The sequence below is a fragment of the Monodelphis domestica genome, chromosome 3 (genome assembly GCF_027887165.1).
Source record: "Monodelphis domestica isolate mMonDom1 chromosome 3, mMonDom1.pri, whole genome shotgun sequence".
Taxonomy (NCBI): Eukaryota; Metazoa; Chordata; class Mammalia; order Didelphimorphia; family Didelphidae; genus Monodelphis; species Monodelphis domestica.
The window spans coordinates 511,375,647-511,396,057 of NC_077229.1; the positions used below are offsets into that span (position 1 = coordinate 511,375,647).

The 20,411-nt window shown below is 39.1% G+C and overlaps 1 pseudogene; it reads left to right on the top strand.

Moving 5' to 3' along the window:
• Window positions 1-209: 209 nt before the first annotated feature.
• LOC130458135 (glyceraldehyde-3-phosphate dehydrogenase-like) lies at window positions 210-8,230 on the top strand (annotated as a pseudogene).
• The last annotated feature ends 12,181 nt before the right edge of the window (window positions 8,231-20,411 follow it).

A 20,411-nucleotide genomic window follows, 5' to 3' on the forward strand; every position in this document is an offset into this window, starting at 1 on the left:
CTCTATCTTCCTATCTTGAGGCTTCTCACGGGTTCGAGGAAGCTTCAGTGTATAATTGAAAATCTGTTACCCTCAAGGGGAACTACATTTCCCAAGAGCCACTTATTTCTTGTCATTACATACATTCTGTATTCCTGTAGACAGGGAATAAATATCCAGGGGGCAGTCCTGCTCCTACTGTTTTTGGCATGATGCAATAATCAGCAGTGATGGCTGTAAGGTAGGGATTTTGAAATGGCTAATCAGCCATGGGCACATAGTTTTATTTTGTATCCTCTTTATTCTTTGATTTCTGATGATCATTTAATAAATCTCCCATAATATAATATTTTTTTTATTATTTGAGATTAAATTTTAAATTTTACAGCTGTCAGGTAGCACAATAATTCTTAGGTTATCTTTCCTGGATTTTTTTTATGTTAGTTGTTTTTTCCAATATGACATTTCATATTTTCTTCTATTTTTTCATTCTTTTGATTTTGTTCAATTGTTTCTTAATGTCTGATGGAGTCATTAGCTTCCACTTCCCAAATTCTAATTTTTAAGACATGATTTTCTTGAGAACCTTTTTGTGCCTCCTTTTCCATTTGGCCATTTCTACTTTGTAAAAAGTTCTTTTCACAGGGCATTTTGGTGGCTCAGTAGATTGAGAGCCAGGCCTAGAGATGGAAGTCCTGAAACAAATTTGGCCTTAGATACTTAATAGATATGTGACTCTGGGCAAATCACTTAGCCCCCATTGGCTAACCCTTTCCACTCTTCTACCTTGGAACCAAAAACAGTACAGTGCAGTAAGGGGTTTTAATTTTTTTAAGAGTTCTTTTCCTCAGTGAATTTTTGTGCCTCTTTTTCCAAAGGGCCAAAACTGTCTTTCAAGAAGTTTTTCTGTTCAGTGCATTTTTATTTATATTTTTTTTTCATTTGGCCAACTCTGCTTTTTAAGTTCTTCTCTACTTTGAATTTGTGTTCCTCTTTTACCAATTGGTCTAGTCTGTTTTTTTAAGAAACTAATTTTTTCAGTATTTTTTTGTGTTTCCTTTACCAAGTTAGTGGTTCTTTTTTCATGATTTTCCTGTATCTCTCATTTCTTTTCCCAATTTTTCTTCTACCTCTCTTATTTTATTTGTAAATCTTTTTTGAGCTCCTCCATTATTCTTTTGGGGTTTGAGAGCAATTAATGTTTTTCTTGGAGGCTTTAGATGCAGCAATATTGACTTTTTGGTCTTCTTCTGGGTTTACCATGTCACCAAAATAACTCATGTTGAGTTTCTTTTTTCATTGTTTGCTCATTTTCCTGACTTCTTTTCTTTTAGTTTTTCAAACTGTTCAAACTAAACTCTGTAACTGTGGTGAAGAGAGCACTGTTCCAAGCTTCAGATTCTTTGTGAGCGTTACCTCTAGGGATCTATCTGCTTTCAGTTCTTCCAAGATGGTATGATGTAAGGAGAGATGGGATTAATACTCTCCTAGCCTGTGCTCTGGTCTGTGAGTAATCCAAAGCACTCTTTTCCCCCTTGGAACTGTGACCAAGGTCCCCAGCTCCCCTGTGGCTACAATTACTGGCATATGCTGGTGCTCCTCTTCACCCTTTAACTGAACTCTAGGTCTATGACCTGTTTCTGCATATGAGCAATGTGACAAGAGTCTTGTACCCAGAATCAGCAAAGGCACTTCTGCAATCTCCTGAGCAGTTATCCAATCTTATTTACCATCTGGGGCTGAGAATTCCAGAAGCCTTGGCTTCTCCCAAGTCCTGAAGCCTTAGGGCCTGCCCTGGCACACTGACTCTACCCCCACCCTGATGCACTAGATTCCTAATGCCAGACTTCTGAGTCGTTTTGAGCTGAAAAATTACTTCACATGCCTTTTTGTGGGTTATGCTACTCCAGAATTCATTTCAAGGCATTATATCATTGCTTTATAGAGGGCAATTTGCTGGAAATGAGATGGGCACCTTCCCTGCTCCACCCCCAATAGTCAGATTCTCTATTTGTGACCTCAGTGCATTTGTATACAGTAAGTGCTTAATAAGCGCTTTATTCATTCATCCAAAGTGGGTGTCTATTCCTCAGGAAAGTTATAATGTGCAGGCACCATTGAGAAAATTTTACCCCTACCCTAGCTCCCCAGAACACCTGTTGACTACATCAGGTGTCCATTAGAGAATAGCTCTGTACTTGGGGTAACAGTGATCATTAAGTAAAAGCCTTGACTACATTTTTTTCATTGTGGTGAGTCAGAGTTACACAAGATAAATAGTTGTGATCTGTATCACATATACCATTATGTTATCTTCATTCCCAATTCATCCATCTTTCAACCTTCCCTTTGAATACTGAGGGCACTGCCATCTTTCCAGTTATCTGGGTTGTCCCAACCTTGTACCATCTTTGGCTACTCCCTTCCCCTTACTTTACATCCATGTATTCAGTGGACACAACATATTGTTTCTACTTCCACATCTCTCATAGCTACCTGATTTCTCCTTAGTCATACAGGTTAACATCTTCCACGTCTGTTCAAGTTCTAAGTGTTCCACAGTGCCTGTTTCAGTCACCTTCATGATCAGTGGAATAAGTTATCCTTATCTACCCATTCCACCAGGGGACATCTTCACATGCTTGGGATAGCAACCCCCTTACCTCACAAATAGGTTTGAAGTCTGTCAGTTACCATCAACCTGGTTTAGCCCATCTCCCCATCACATCCTGGGCCATCATCAGTTGCCTCGATTTTTTGTCTTACCAATGGATTTCTATGGCTCTGGAAGAGAGAATAACGTCAGTGTGACTTTGCACAGCTCTGCTTCATGAAAATCTATTTAACACACAACTCAAAACATCACCTTCATGATGTCATTGGTCCTCTTTAAAAACAGTCTACAACCCAGCAATACCACTACTAGGTCTGTATCCCAAAGAGATCAAAGATAGGGGGAAAGACCTCCTTGTACAAAAATATTTAAGGCAGCTCTTATTGTGGTGGCAAAGAATTGGAAACTAAAAGATGTCCATCAATTGGGGAACGGCTGAACAAGTTGTGATACATGATTGTAAAGGAATATTATTGTGCCATAATAAATGACAAACAAGATGATCACCAAAACCTGGGAACACTTATATGAAGTGATGCAAAGTAAAATGAGTAGAACCAGTAGAGAACATTATACAAGAAAAAAAAACTCATGAAGGAAATAAAGTAAAGAATGACATGCTTCAATTTGAATTCAGACTCCATCTTCTCCTTCTATGATGGTGGATCTCCTTTTTCATCATGAATACCTTGCAATTGTCCTTGATCCTTGCATTGTTGACAGTAGTTGAACATCATATATTATTGCTCTTACTGTGTACAATGTTCTCAAGTGGACTCCTGAAACAATCCCAATACAAACAGGAATAGAGTATATCAAAAGGGCATAGGAGTTGGAATCAAGCAAGAACTGAGTTTGAATATCAGCTCACGCTTATAAGGTCTAAGATCCTGGGCATATATTCATACCTGGGCATAGTCATAACTGAATACAGACAGTTCTCACTTTATGTAAGTGGGTTGTTTTGCCATCCTCTTTGGAAATTAATTTTACACAATGTTAACTTGCCCAGGATGTGGGGAAGGGAGGGAAAAAGAGAGGAAAGGAGGTGATCCCTGGAAGGGAGTAGGCAGGCAGATGGTTCAAGGACATGTGAGGACCAGAAATGAGAGCAGAAGGAGAAATTTGTGGGACCAGGGCCAGACGTACAATGCCCCAGTGCTGACAGATGGAAGACAGACACATAGGGGCTGGACACACAGGCAGATGGACCCAGTGGTGGTCTCTCTATGGACTGTTCTGCATTCACTTGTATTCTTTTTAGATTTTTTTTTATGAGAGGGTGGGAGTGTGCAGAGCATTCTGCTGAGGGGCACCTGGGGAGAGACAGCATAATATTGTTCAGTAAGTTTAACATTGGAGTTTTTTTAGAATATGTAGTTCTTTAAGAATTCTTTGCTTAATGTCAAATTTCACAATGCAAACTTACATAAAGCAAGAACTGTCTGTATATACCAATACATACTTCAACCATGAGCCTAGGTTTGCTTATTTTTAGGATGAGTTGGAAATGTCTTCTCCATATCTTGTGGGATGGCTTTGAGTAAAGAGTTTTGTAAATCATCTTAAAATATTGGGTAAATTATACACATTACAGGGACCATAAAAGAAACCAGCTTGTCTTTGCATATAGACTATCATTAACTTGACTATTTCCTGTTTTCTTACTGATAGTAAGCTACCATCTAATAATAATAAAATGTCTAGCATATAACACTTTAAGGCTTTCAAAGCATTCTATTAATATCATCTCTATTATCTCATTTTATCCTCATGACAACCTGGAAATAGGTGCTATTATTGTCCCCATTTTACAGATGAAGAAAGTAAGTCAAGATAAAGAGTTTCACAGTTCTGTACATTCACAGTGTGCATTACACAAAGGAAAAACCACCATACTCCTATATGTGAACAGCTAGCCCAGAGTTTACCCACAAACTTTAAAGCAAAACTCAACAGGACACATGGCATTTCCTGGGGATTAATGACAGTTTAGAAGGGATGATTGCCCATGCCAAATCCAAGGATCATTAGATGGAGCCAATCATTAAAATCATGAGGAAATGCAGGGGACAACAGCTATCATTAGTTTTGGAAGTAGTCACAGGAGACCAGGGTGGAACTACCAAGAAGACTTTGTCTTGAATTGGAGCTAGTTTTGTTGAAACTGAAGGTTTCCTCCTCCATAAAATGCATTAATAATGCTTGCACTGTCTATTTTATAAGATCATGGTGAAGGAGGAAAGTCTTGCATGCATGTTTCCATTTTTAATCTTTAAGCATCTATGATTTCAGCATTGGGGATGCTCTGACCTTTAATGCAAATCACAACTCTTCCCTAAATCATACATAATATTTTTTAAAGGGGAGAGGGAATTTATTTAGAACCTTCTATGGGCCAGGTACTATGCTATTAATTTTAAAAATATATCTCATTAAATATTCATAACAACCCTAAGACATAAGTGTTAGTATTATCTCCATTTTACAGTTAAAGAACCTGAGACAGATAAAGAGCAAGTGACTTAGCTAGGATCACACAGTTAGCAGGTTTTAGAGCAGGATTTGAACTCAAGTCTTCCTACCTCTAGGCCCAGTGTTTTATCTACCACTCTTTTTAGCTAACTCTAATAAAATCTTATATTTGTCACCTTCTGTTAATAAGTCTCTATAAATTCAATGGATCCTCAAGCAAAAACCATATGTGCAATATGCACCATAAGGAGAAGAAAGAAAGAAAGAAAGAAAGAAAGAAAGAAAGAAAGAAAGAAAGAAAGAAAGAAAGAAAGAAAGAAAGAAAGAAAGAAAGAAAGAAAGAAAGAAAGAAAGAAAGAAAGAAAGAAAGAAAGAAAGAAAGAAAGAAAGAAAGAAAGAAAGAAAGAAAGAAAGAAAGAAAGAAAGAGAGAGAGAGAGAGAGAGAGAGGGAGAGAGGGAGAGAGGGAGAGAGGAAGGAAGGAAGGAAGGAAGGAAGGAAGGAAGGAAGGAAGGAAGGAAGGAAGGAAGGAAGGAAGGAAGGAAGGAAGGAAGGAAGGCAGGAAGGCAGGAAGGCAGGAAGGCAGGAAGGCAGGAAGGCAGGAAGGCAGGAAGGCAGGAAGGAAGGAAGGAAGGAAGGAAGGAAGGAAGGAAGGAAGGAAACAAACCCTAACCCTGATCCAGGGTAAAGGAAAAGATATAAAAGAGGGGGTTCCAGGAAATGAGGTCTCTCTATTCCCTTGGGCACACGGCAAAAGGAAAGTAGAGGAGAGAGCCATGTGGAGAAGCACTCATGTGGCTAATGTTATAAGGGATTTAGCAAGAGCAAGCTAAAAGCAGGAAGTACTAAGGTAGAGGCAGAAAGAGAATTCCAGAACCCTGGGGAGACTCACTCTGGAGGGGTGTTGGTGGAATTACTCTCTGGAGTAGGAGACTGAGGCCTTTCCTTCAAGCAAGTTTCACCTTCTGGGAAGTGGTTGAGAGTGATTTAAACTCCACAGGTGAATTGTGTGAGTTAAATCATTACTCCCCTGTTTAGTGGATTGATATCTGTTCCTGTGTGTTCCTGCTGCTGCTCTGATTTCCACTAGGACTCCTGCCAGACTCAAGAAGACAACTGTCAGTGAGACTTCCTTTGGCCCTTGTTCCTGTAAACTTCAAGTCTTCCCAAATTTATAAACTAACTAAGGAGGGTAAATTTAATTAGTTGTAGTTAGCTAGATTTGTGGTAGTGAAATTATTAGGTAGTGGGGTTTAGCAATTTGGTTTTGGATTTAAGATAAGATCATCCCAATTCCCTTCCCTTCATCCCTTCTCCTAAAATAAATGGTTACATTGTTATATTTATAGGTTTTACCCAATATTTTAATGTAACTATTTCACTAGTTAGAAATAGGCTTTTCTCTGTATCTATCTGCCTTCTGTTATTCAAGTAAATATTAATAAACTCTATGGAAATTAAAAACCAGAGTTTAATTTAGCTGTAACACACCCTTAAGATTGTTAGTATTGCTTCCTGCATTATCAACTGCTTGGCCCCCTTGGCCATGTGATATGGAAATGACATTAAAAGACTGATATATATTAATTTAAGGTCACCAAGGAATTCAGCTATGTAATTCCTAAATGAAAACTCAAGTCAGCAGTCAACCTTTTATGGAGTTTTAATTACTAACAGGAGGAAGAAAGGTGAGAGAGAGAGAGAGAGAGAGAGAGAGAGAGAGAGAGAGAGAGAGAGAGAGAGAGAGAGAGAGAGAGAGAGAGAGAAGGGAATAGGGCTTAAATACCCCCTCTGCTTAGGCTGGGCCAACGGCCCAAGGCCTTGGATAGCCGAGGCAAAGAAAAGAGATCAGTCCCTATCACTCACATGACCAAAATGGAGAAACAGTCTGAGGGCCTCCACTCCAAGCACCAGGCTCCAACCACCACCTCTCCTTCACACAGGAAGTCTCAGCCTCCTCAGCTCTCCTCTACCTCACTTCCTGTGTCTCACTTGTGCCAATGGTGGCTCTAGCTTCACCCAGGACCGCCCAGAGGTCTGTTTCCTTTGCACATGTCTGTTGAAGGTCATATTCTCAAATAATTAAATCTTGAGCTTTGCTGCAGCCCTTCCTAAATCCTGTTACCTTGAGTAGGGTGGAGATTGAAGTTTCCAAGACCTGATTCTGTCATTCCAAGTATCTCTATTGTTATTGATCAGGAAATAGCCAAATCCCATCCTCTAAAGAATGGTTTGAACAGGGTTGAGTAGTTTTGAAATTCACAGCCAAGTGTCATTCATGACAATTTTGGCATTAAAGAAGGACTTATGACCACAGTACATGACATTGTTGCTACCCAGAAGACAATAGATGGACCCTCTGGCAAGTTATGGCATGATGGCTGTGGTGTTGCCCAAAAAATATCATCCTTGCTTCCACTGATGCTGCTAATCTGTACGCAAGGTCATATGTAAACTGAATGGTAAGCTCACAGGCATGACCTCCCAAGTTCCTACTCCCAATATATACTTTGGGAAGCTGACTTGCCACCTAAAGAAGAAGGTGGTCAAACAAGCATCAGAAGAACCCTTGAAGGGCATCTTGAACTACACAGAAGATCAGGTTGTATCCTGGGACTTTAACAGAGACACCCACTCTCCTACCTTTGATACTGGTGGTGGTATTGCCCTCATCATTTTGTCAAGTTGATTTCTTGGGATGACAATGAGTACAGTTACAGCATCCACGTAGTAGACCTCATGGTCTACATAGCCTCCAAGGAGTAAAATGGAAGCCATGGATCTTCATCCCCAGCCAAAAAAGGAATTCTACCACTGGGGAAAGCCTGTATCCATAATGTTTGTCCCTACATTGGGGTCCCATGTCCCATTCACATACTTACCCCAAAGTACCCATGTAGTAGAGGGAAGGAGCATAGAGTCCTATATTGTATATCAATATAGTCACCATATTCAGTGCCCCCCCAAAAAGAGGGAGACTAAAGGGATAAGGAATACTCCCTTAGAACATGCCAGGGATGTGGCCCAGCAGCCAATTAAACATTTTTATTTATTTCCACATAATAATATACTTTAAGACATCATGAATGAAAGGAAATGGTCAGAGGCCATCTGTGTCTGCTCTGAAAAGGGCCCTCTTTTATGTAAAGATTAAAATTAATATTCAATACTCCAAGTATTATTTTAATACTGTTTATTTAAATCCATTTAAAAAACTCCAGCAAGCACCAAAAAAAAAAAACACCTCCCTCCTTCCAGCTAATCTGAGCCAGAGAGCATGTGGGCGGGAAAAAAACTCAAAACTCCCCCCACAGGTACAAACAGGAAAAGGAAAAAGGGGATTGTGGGAAATGTAGTCTCTAGGGTTCAAGATTCTAAATCAATATAGTTACCTGTGCATAGGAACAGGCCCATCCCAAATGTCTATGCAATTGACTGGAACGACCACTGGAGCATTCCTCAACACAGAAAGAATGAGGGTGTTAAAGGGATGCTTCATAGAGAAATAGAGGACCAACTGTAGGTCAGTTGTTGAAAAGGAGTAGAATCTGTTCAGTCTTCTCCTAGGCAAGGATACTGGAATAGTTCTTTTTGGGGCCTTGGTAAATGATGCTTCCCTAAATCAGGGAAGAAGCTATGGGAAGACACTTCTAGATGTTGGGATGGATGGTGACAGGTGTAATAAAATATATCATTATCATCATCATCATCATCATAATGTAATGAAATAATTTTAAAAATGTCTCTATCACGCAGGGGAGCTTTGGGAGGGGGAGGAATAGGAAACTACTTTCTCAAACAATTATTAGGAGGCTATAGATGTCTAGGTATGTCCCTCTTTGGGGATCAACTCAAAATTTGCCTTGAGATTTTAGAGCAAACAAAAATTTTTGGCTAAAGCCCAGCCTGCTGATTGTATGTCTATTGGGAAAAGTATCCCAGAAATTCTCAAATAACATTTGACTGCCACCTATTCCCATCAGCTGATCTTCTTTTTTGCAGCTCCATTATTGGGTTTTCATTAAGTTTTCCATTCCTGTGTATCTAAATGGCCTTGATAATTCAATAGGCAAAAGGTGTGTAGGAGAAAAATAGAGGCCACAATCATTTTATACTTAGAGAATTTAATAATGTAGAAATCCCCCAGATAACTGGTGGTCTAATAGTTGAACTGCTAAAAAAAGAGAAATAAAATATGCCAAATTGTGCAAGGATATGGAAAGGCAAATGATTCCGTCTACTGTCATAATAACCATTTCTTGTTCTTGGTTTTTAAATCATCCTGGAGTTTTATCTAAATGGATATCCTTAGCAATTGCAAAAGTGTTTGGTCACCTCCCCTTGTCTCCTACCCTTGAATAATTGTTAAGTAATATTTTAGTTTTACCCCTATTACATGTAAAAACATTTTAACATTCTTTTGAATAATTTTTTATTCCCGAAACAAACTGTGACATCTACACAGAAATATTTCCCCCACCTTTATTACTTGGCTGATTTATTCTCTATCTTTCCCTTTCTTGTGAAATGTTTTACTCACTGATCCTAAACTGCCACAGAATGATTCTATTTGGCTGTAGACTTTCATCTGAAAAATTATGAAAACGAAATCTCTACCCTAGGAAGAGGAAGCAGCCTTGAGTGAGCAGTCTTCCTATGCTTACCTAGAATACATTTCCCAGTTTTCAGTTTGGCCTTTTATCATTGACCTACAATCATGGGACCTCCCGTGATTGGTACCTCTCTGAAGATGTCCCTTTCTTCTTAGTCAGGAGAAATTCTCCTATGGCCATTTCCTCAAAAATCATGGCGGGACCTTTTGCCCAAAACACCACTTTCTGACTAATGTGTATTTAAGCTATCTTGAGTCATTTTGGATTTTTCAGATCACACTCCTCTAGTCCTATAGTACCATCCACAATAAATACAACAGGGTCACTGGAAAATAAAAGGAGGCTCCTCAACAAGACTCCGAGGCAGACACTCCAGAAAAATCTGTCTGGTTTTATAAAAAGTCACGAGCCCAGCTTTAACAGAGTGATTCTTCAGGATGTAGTAAAGCCTGCAAATGGGTAAAGTATTCCGTCCATCCTTTGAGAGGCAGGAAGTGGCAACCCGATATCAATGTGGGAATACTTTATTGAAAGAGAGGCTGGAAGGAGGAAAGTCTATTCCCATATTATAAGGGATGTCAATACTTCAGAGAAAAAGAAGAAAATGTGAGAAGGTCTTAAGTCCTGAATAGAGCCTCAGGCCATCCTAGAATCCAACCAACATGTTCATAATGCCTCATATGGTAGTCTCCACAGGTTACTAAGTCCTACACATATATGGCACTATGGGCAGATGGACTGTCCTTTCTCAGTGGAGCTGTCCTATTGGTTTCTCCCTAACACAGACTCCTCACCACCCAAGATTTGCAGGAAGGAAAAGACCCTTCCCTCCTCTCCTGCCTTGTCCCATGGGAACAGAAAAAAAGGTAGCTGTTCTTTTTTCTGTATTTTAAATCGTTTTACTGCTAAGCACTAGAGGGAAATATAGAGATGGTTGTAAAAACAAATCACAAGAGAAGTTTACACAATTTTTATAAGTCTCAAGACTTAATCAAGGTCCTACAAGCAAACAAACATGGCCCTAGGCCAGGATCTTTCTTGGTTGCTTCTAACTGTGACTCCAGGCTCCTCCTAAAGGTGAGGGGGCCACAGTATTTCTGGGTTGCTTACTAGGGATCACACTCTTGGTTTCTGATTAATTTAGATTCTTTTTGCTGCCTCTCAGTCCTTCAAGTATCTTTTTCCCCATTTTATACCCTGCAATGTGAAATAGTAGGTCTGTGGCAAACACCCCAAGCCCACCCCTCCCCAAAGTGCATATAATAAAAAGAATCCTTTCCCAGGGCTTCAGGATTTCAAAAAGCTTACTTTTACTTCCTTTACCCTAATGTATGTCATATGTCATAAATGTATTTATAACACACTTATTATGCACCTACTTTTTACAGTGTACTGTTCTATGTACTACAGAAAATATAAAGTTTAGATGGGGCATGATGCCTGCCTTCATGGAATTCATGATCTAACAAGTCATGAAATGATAGAATTACTGCCCTTATATTCTTAATTCCCCAAAGAAAAAAGGCCCACCCCTAGGTGTATCTCCTCCTCAGACTTAAACCTTTCTATATTAATTTTTTCTTTTTTTTTTAACTCTTACTTTCTGTCTTAGTAACAACTCTAAGACAGAAGGACAAGGACAAGGCAATTGGGACAAGTGACTTGCCCAGGGTCACACACCTAGGATGTTTCTAAAGCCAGATTTGAACCAGGTCTTCATGACTTCAAAACTGGCCCTCCATCTACTATGTCATCTAGCTGCCCCCTCTGTTCTGACTTTCAACAGTCACCTTATTCATCTTATGAGGCATGTCAATTGCTCATTCTCTTTCTTGCCTTCAATCTGTCTTCTCTGTTCCATTTCTCTGTTTGTTTGAAGGAATGGCTAATTCTGTCCTTTACAGTAAAGTTGGCCTCTCTAACCTATTAACCTACAATGATTCCTGGGATCCCTCTCCTTTGAAAGCTATATGACCATAGGGCCATAGGACCTTAGTCACTATGATGATCTTTTCTTGGATAAGGAGTCCCCATGCCATTTCCTAATATAATATATTATATTAACTAGTATTAACTTTTATAATAATATCAACTTAAATAAAGCTACTGTACCATAATATAATATTATATAACATAATGTAATATAATAAATATAATATAATAATTTGTTTAAAACGGACCTGACCTAGGTCACTGACCGACCATATGTTAAAAAGAAACATTTGGGTACCAAGGACTAAGACTGATGTGTCTTCACTTCTGGTGCATGGTTCTCAAGACAATCCCCACCCTATCCCCTCTATATAAACCAGACCCTTGCAATGCTCAGGGTCTTCTGCTTCTTGTGGAGGCCCATGCTATAGCTTGAATAAAGTACCTCTTGTGTATTGCATTACCATGTGTCTCCTCCTTGGAATCTGAACCAGAACTAGACTGAACACTATGAATTTGTGTTATGAATAGTTGCCTTTTCTTTTTAGGCATAAAAAAAATCAATATATTCTTTTCAAAACCATCTTGCTTATGTTTCCTACTGATTTTGGATTTGTCCTCTTCTTTGCTTTTTTTAAATACTATGATAGCCCCATCACAAGTCAAGTCACAAACATTTATGAAGCATCTATTCTGTTCCAACACTGCTCTAAGCACTGGAAATACAAATAAAACAAAAAGATCAGATACTTCCCATGAGGAGTTTACATTCTCATGGAAGAAGACATGAGAGGTCTCAGGTCTCAAAGGGTTACAAAGTGGGAAGGAATGAGGTACCCCATAGGCATGGTTAAAGAAAGTCTAGAGAGCAAGAGCAAAGCCTCAATGGTGTGGCCACTTTCCTTAAAATGGAGGTTCTAGCTGATCCAACCATTCTAGAGGGAAATTTGGAATTATATCCAAAGGGCTATAAAACTGTGAATACCCTTTGATTTTGTAAAACCACTACTAGGTCTATATTCCAAAGAGATAATAAAAAAGGGAAAAGGATCAACTTGTACAAAAATATTCATAGCTGCTCTTTTTGTGGTGGCAAAGAATTGGAAACTGGGTGAATTTCCATCAACTGGGGAATGGCTGAACAAATTGTGGTACATGTTGGTAATGGAATACTGTTGTGCTATAAGAAATTATAAGCAAGGAGACTTCCGGTTAAGATGGCGGCTTAGAGAAAGCTAAAGTTCAGATCTCCGGAAAACCCTTCCTGACCGATCTCAAACTATAAGCTCCTAAGGCACCGAAATTCAAAACGATCAACAGCACAGACCCTGGGAACCCTCCTCCTGGACCTGGACCCGGTTCAAAAGGTACGGCTCCCCTCAAAAGCCAGAACCCGAGATCACTCGGACCTCAGGGGTAGGAGCGCAGAGTCCAAGGCTCCCGGAAGCCGCAGCCCGGCCCGGCTCAGAGAGCAGGGTCCTCCGAACAACAACCCTCAGGGCCTTCTACCCGAGTCTGGGTGAAAGTTACTGCCTGGGGCTCCCACTGCAGAGAGCAGGTCGAAACAACAGCAACCCTCAGGGCGGGCAAGACAGCCTCACGGGCTGGATCCTGCTATCCAAGTCTCAGTGAAAGTCCTTGCCCTCGGAGCTTGGGAAAGCTGCAGCCCATCCCCCCCCCGCAGGCCGATGAAACAGCCTCAGGGCCAGCGATTCTGAAGGCAACTTCCGGAAAGTGGGGGGGGGGGGGAGGAGGGTGTGGCCTCGTGGTCCGACCCTTCCACTCCAGTTCCAGTGAGGCATATTCAGTTTAACCCAGGGAAAGCTCATAGAACCAACATCTGCCCAGGACTAAAGCCTCTGATCACCAGACAGAGATAAGAAAAGCTAATCCTCCACATTCAGAGATGACAAACTCCACAGAAGCACAGAAGCCCCAAAATACCAAGAAAAATAAGAAGAAAGGGGCGACTTTGGACACATTCTATGGAGCCAAAATACAAAATACAGAGCAGATAGAAGAAGATATACAAGAAAATGCTCCAAAATCTTCCAAAGGAAATGGAAACTCTCCACAAACCCATGAAGAATTTGAATCAGAAATGACCAAAAAGATGGAAGCCCTCTGGGAGGAAAACTGGGAAATAATGCAAAAGAAATTCATGCATCTACAAAACCAGTTTGACCAAACTGTAAAAGAAAACCAGGCTTTAAAGCAAGAACTAATAAAGCAAAGCCAAAACACCAAGAAATTAGAAGAGAACATAAAATATCTCACCGACAAGGTGATAGATCTGGAAAATAGAGGGAGAAGAGAAAATTTAAGAATAATTGGACTCCCAGAAAAGCCAGAAATAAACACCAAACTGGACATGGTGATACAAGATATAATCAAAGAAAATTGCCCAGAGATTCTAGAACAAGGGGGCAATACAGCCACTGACAGAGCTCACAGAACACCTTCTACACTAAACCCCCAAAAGACAACTCCCAGGAATGTAATTGCCAAATTCCAAAGTTATCAAACAAAAGAAAAAATCCTACAGGAAGCCAGAAAAAGACAATTTAGATATAAAGGAATGCCAATCAGGGTCACACAAGACCTTGCAAGTTCTACTCTGAATGATCGTAAGGCATGGAACATGATCTTCAGAAAGGCAAGAGAGCTGGGTCTCCAACCAAGAATCAGCTACCCAGCAAAACTGACTATATACTTCCAGGGGAAAGTATGGGCATTCAACAAAATAGAAGACTTCCAACTTTTTGCAAAGAAAAGACCAGAGCTCTGTGGAAAGTTTGATACCGAAAATCAAAGAGCAAGGAATACCTGAAAAGGTAAATATTAAGGAAAGGGGAAAAATGTTATCTTCTTCTTTTACTCAAACTCTCTTCTATAAGAACTACATTTATATCAATCTATGTATACTAACATGTGAGGAAAATGTAATGTATAAATAGGGGGTAAAGAAAGACCAAATAGAATAATGGTTCTCACACAAAGATTCACATGGGAAGGGGAGGGGAAGAAAACTCCTATAAGAAGGAGAGGAAGAGAGGGGTGGGGGTTTACTTAAACCTCAATCTCAGGGAAATCAACTCTGAGAGGGAAAAACATCCAGATCCATTGGGATCTTGAATTCTATCTTACCCAACAAGGGTAAGGAGAAGGGAAAACCAAGGGGGGGAGGGGGAGAGGGAGAACAAAAAGGGAGGGAAAGAGAGGGGGGAGGGGGAGGGAAGAAAAAGGGAGGGACTAAAAAGGGAAACATCAAGGGAGGGGACAAGGGGCACTGATTCAAAGGAAATCACTGGACTAAAAGGTAGAGCCGAAGAAGAAAAGGTTAGAATTAGGGAAGGCAATCAAAATGCCAGGGAGTCCACAAATGACAATCATAACTTTGAACGTGAATGGGATGAACTCACCCATAAAACGTAGACGAATAGCAGAATGGATTAGAATCCAAAACCCTACCATATGTTGTCTTCAAGAAACACACATGAGGCGGGTTGACACCCACAAGGTCAGAATTAAAGGATGGAGTAAGACCTTCTGGGCCTCAACTGATAGAAAGAAGGCAGGAGTGGTAATCATGATATCTGATAAAGCCAATGCAAAAATAGACCTGATCAAAAGGGATAGGGAAGGTAATTATATTTTGTTAAAAGGGACTCTAGACAACGAGGAAATATCATTAATCAACATGTATGCACCAAATAATATAGCACCCAAATTTCTAATGGAGAAACTAGGCGAATTGAAGGAAGAAATAGACAATAAAACCATACTAGTGGGAGACTTAAACCAACCATTATCAAATTTAGATAAATCAAATCAAAAAATAAATAAGAAAGAGGTAAAAGAAGTGAATGAAATCTTAGAAAAATTAGAATTAATAGACATATGGAGAAAAATAAATAGGGATAAAAAGGAATACACCTTCTTCTCAGCACCACATGGCACATTCACAAAAATTGACCATACATTAGGTCACAGAAACATAGCACACAAATGCAAAAAAGCAGAAATAATGAATGCAGCCTTCTCAGATCACAAGGCAATAAAAATAATGATTAGTAATGGTACATGGAAAACCAAATCTAAAACCAATTGGAAATTAAACAATATGATACTCCAAAACCATTTAGTTAAAGAAGAAATCATAGAAACAATTAATAATTTCATCAAGGAAAATGACAATGGTGAAACATCCTTTCAAACCTTTTGGGATGCAGCCAAAGCGGTAATCAGAGGCAAATTCATATCCCTGAAAGCTTATATTAACAAACAAGGGAGAGCAGAGATCAATCAATTGGAAATGCAATTGAAAAAACTCAAAAGCGGTCAAATTAAAAACCCCCAGCAGAAAACCAAATTAGAAATCCTAAAAATTAAGGGAGAAATTAATAAAATCGAAAGTGATAGAACTATTGATTTAATAAATAAGACAAGAAGCTGGTACTTTGAAAAAACAAACAAAATAGACAAAGTACTGGTCAATCTAATTAAAAAAAGGAAGGAAGAAAAGCAAATTCACAGCATTAAAGATGAAAAGGGGGACAGCACCTCCAATGAGGAGGAAATTAAGGCAATCATTAGAAATTACTTTGCCCAATTATATGGCAATAAATACACCAATTTAGGAGAAATGGATGAATATATACAAAAATACAAACTGCCTAGACTAACAGAAGAGGAAATAGAATTCTTAAATAATCCCATATCAGAAATTGAAATCCATCAAGCCATCAAAGAACTTCCTAAGAAAAAGTCCCCAGGGCCTGATGGATTCACCTGTGAATTCTATCAAACATTCAGAGAACAGTTAATCCCAATACTATACAAACTATTTGACATAATAAGCAAAGAGGGAGTCCTACCAAACTCCTTTTACAACACAAACATGGTACTGATTCCAAAACCAGGCAGGTCAAAAACAGAGAAAGAAAACTATAGGCCAATCTCCCTAATGAATATAGATGCAAAAATCTTAAATAGGATACTAGCAAAAAGACTCCAGCAAGTGATCAGAAGGATCATTCACCATGATCAAGTAGGATTCATACCAGGGATGCAGGGCTGGTTCAACATTAGGAAAACCATCCACATAATTGACCACATCAACAAGCAAACTAGCAAGAACCACATGATTATCTCAATAGATGCAGAAAAAGCCTTTGATAAAATACAACACCCATTCCTATTAAAAACACTAGAAAGCATAGGAATAGAAGGGTCATTCCTAAAAATAATAAACAGTATATATCTAAAACCAACAGCTAATATCATCTGCAATGGGGATAAACTAGATGCATTCCCAATAAGATCAGGAGTGAAACAAGGATGCCCATTATCACCCCTACTATTTGACATTGTACTAGAAACACTAGCAGTAGCAATTAGAGAAGATAAAGGAATTGAAGGCATCAAAATAGGCAAGGAGGAGACCAAGTTATCACTCTTTGCGGATGACATGATGGTCTACTTAAAGAATCCTAGAGATTCAACCAAAAAGCTAATTGAAATAATCAACAACTTTAGCAAAGTTGCAGGATACAAAATAAACCCACATAAATCATCAGCTTTTCTATATATCTCCAACACAGCTCAGCAGCAAGAACTAGAAAGAGAAATCCCATTCAAAATCACCTTAGACAAAATAAAATACCTAGGAATCTATCTCCCAAGACAAACACAGGAACTATATGAACACAACTACAAAACACTCGCCACACAACTAAAACTAGACCTGAACAAATGGAAAAACATTAACTGCTCATGGATAGGACGAGCCAATATAATAAAAATGACCATCCTACCCAAACTTATTTATCTATTTAGTGCCATACCCATTGAACTACCAAAATACTTCTTCACTGATTTAGAAAAAACCATAACAAAGTTCATTTGGAAGAACAAAAGATCAAGGATATCCAGGGAAATAATGAAAAAAAAACACATACGATGGGGGCCTTGCAGTCCCTGACCTAAAACTATATTACAAAGCAGCAGTCATCAAAACAATTTGGTACTGGCTAAGAAACAGAAAGGAAGATCAGTGGAATAGACTGGGAGAAAGCGACCTCAGCAAGACAGTATACGATAAACCCAAAGATCCCAGCTTTTGGGACAAAAATCCACTATTCGATAAAAACTGCTGGGAAAATTGGAAGACAGTGTGGGAGAGACTAGGAATAGATCAACACCTCACACCCTACACCAAGATAAATTCAAAATGGGTGAGTGACTTAAACATAAAGAAGGAAACCATAAGTAAATTGGGTAAACACAGAATAGTATACATGTCAGACCTTTGGGAGGGGAAAGGCTTTAAAACCAAGCAAGACATAGAAAGAATCACAAAATGTAAAATAAATAATTTTGACTACATCAAACTAAAAAGCTTTTGTACAAACAAAACCAATATAACTAAAATCAGAAGGGAAACAACAAATTGGGAAAAAATCTTCATAGAAACCTCTGACAAAGGTTTAATTACTCATATTTATAATGAGCTAAATCAATTGTACAAAAAATCAAGCCATTCTCCAATTGATAAATGGGCAAGGGAAATGGATAGGCAGTTCTCAGATAAAGAAATCAAAACTATTAACAAGCACATGAAGAAGTGCTCTACATCTCTTATAATCAGAGAGATGCAAATCAAAACAACTCTGAGGTATCACCTCACACCTAGCAGATTGGCTAACATTACAGCAAAGGAAAGTAATGAATGCTGGAGGGGATGTGGCAAAGTAGGGACATTAATTCATTGCTGGTGGAGTTGTGAATTGATCCAACCATTCTGGAGGGCAATTTGGAACTATGCCCAAAGGGCGACAAAAGAATATCTACCCTTTGACCCAGCCATAGCACTGCTGGGTCTGTACCCCAAAGAGATAATGGACAAAAAGACTTGTACAAAAATATTCATAGCTGCGCTCTTTGTGGTGGCCCAAAACTGGAAAACGAGGGGATGCCCATCAATTGGGGAATGGCTGAACAAACTGTGGTATATGTTGGTGATGGAGTACTATTGTGCTAAAAGGAATAATAAAGTGGAGAAGTTCCATGGAGACTGGAACAACCTCCAGGAAGTGATGCAGAGCGAGAGGAGCAGAACCAGGAGAACATTGTACACAGAGACTAATACACTGTGGTATAATCGAACGTAATGGACTTCTCCATTAGTGGCGGTGTAATGTCCCTGAACAACTTGCAGGGATCCAGGAGAAAAAAACACCATTCATAAGCAAAGGATAAACTATGGGAGTGGAAACACCGAGAAAAAGCAACTGCCTGAATACAGAGGTTGAGGGGACATGACAGAGGATAGACTCTAAATGAACACTCTAATGCAAATACTATCAACAAAGCAATGGGTTCAAATCAAGAAAACATCTTACGCGTCGGCTATGGGGGGTGGGGGGGAAGAAAAGAAAATGATCTATGTCTTTAACGAATAATGCTTGGAAATGATCAAATAAAATATATTTTAAATAAATAAATAAATAAAATAAAATAAAAAGAAATTATAAGCAAGATGATTTCAGAAAAAGCTGGAAAAATCTGTAGAACTGATACAGAATGAAATAAGCAGAACTGGGAGAACACTATACACAATAACAGCAATATTGTACGATAATCATCCTTGAAAACTTGTCTACTCTCAGCAATTCAATGATGAGGAACAATCCTGAAAGGCAACAGGGAATACTATCCACCTCCAGAGAAAGAACTGTTGGAGTTGTCTTTTACATCATTGTTTTATGGTTTTATTTTGAGGTTTTTGTTATGTATGAGTTTGCTCTTACAACAATGACCAACATGGAGGTGTATTTTGCATTAAAAAAATGAGATAAACCCAAAAACCCCAGCTTTTGGGACAAGAACTCACTATTTAACAAAAAAAACTGCTGGGAAAATTGGAAAACAGTACAGGAAAAATTAGGTTTAGATCACATCTTACACCCTATACCAAGATAAATTCAAAATATAAAGAGGGAAATCATAAATAAATTAGATGAACATGGAATAGTATACTTGTCAAATCTCTAGTACAGTAGCCAGCCAGCAACCACTGCATAAAAGGAAAAATCTAAAGGAATGTAAATTTTTGAGGAGGAGAACAGAAGCCAGAGAGAGAGTAGACAAACTGAGGCAGACACACAGAGATCAGATTGCAGGGAGGAACAGCGCAGATAAGTTCCTGTTATCTTCCTTTGTAGGGTATACAGTGAAGGAAGATAAAAATAGCCAAGAATATGTGGATCAGGTGTAAGGATAGAGATCAGTTGATAAAAGGTACCCCTAGCAGATCTGAGAGTCTAAGCTCAAGTGCAGAAGCACTGGCCTGTGGTCAGCTGAGAAGGGAATAAAAGATTAAAGAAAGAAGAGCTTTAGAAAGTACAATGGGGATCCATAGAGGGAGCGATTCCTTGGCATGCAGCCAAGTTCCCAGTGAGAGAGAAAAGGAAGTTAAGAGAGCTGATCTGGCTGTTCCTCTCTTTTTAATAAGGTAATGAGGTAAGAGGTACATAATGCATATGCAACAGCACACAGTGGATTGCCATTGGTTCAAATGTAAATTACGACAAGTTCCAGGTGTGGATTACTCTAACCAGGTGAAGACAAAAAAGCCTGGATTCTGTGCCAGAATGTTGAATGCTGAGATCAAAGGTCGAGACCTTTACTGCCATGGGCAGGTCTGATCATGCATTTCTTAATACAATTCCCTAGATCAAACATCTACCTTATACATACACGTGTGGACTGTTACATCTGGAAAAGGAAGGAATTTAAG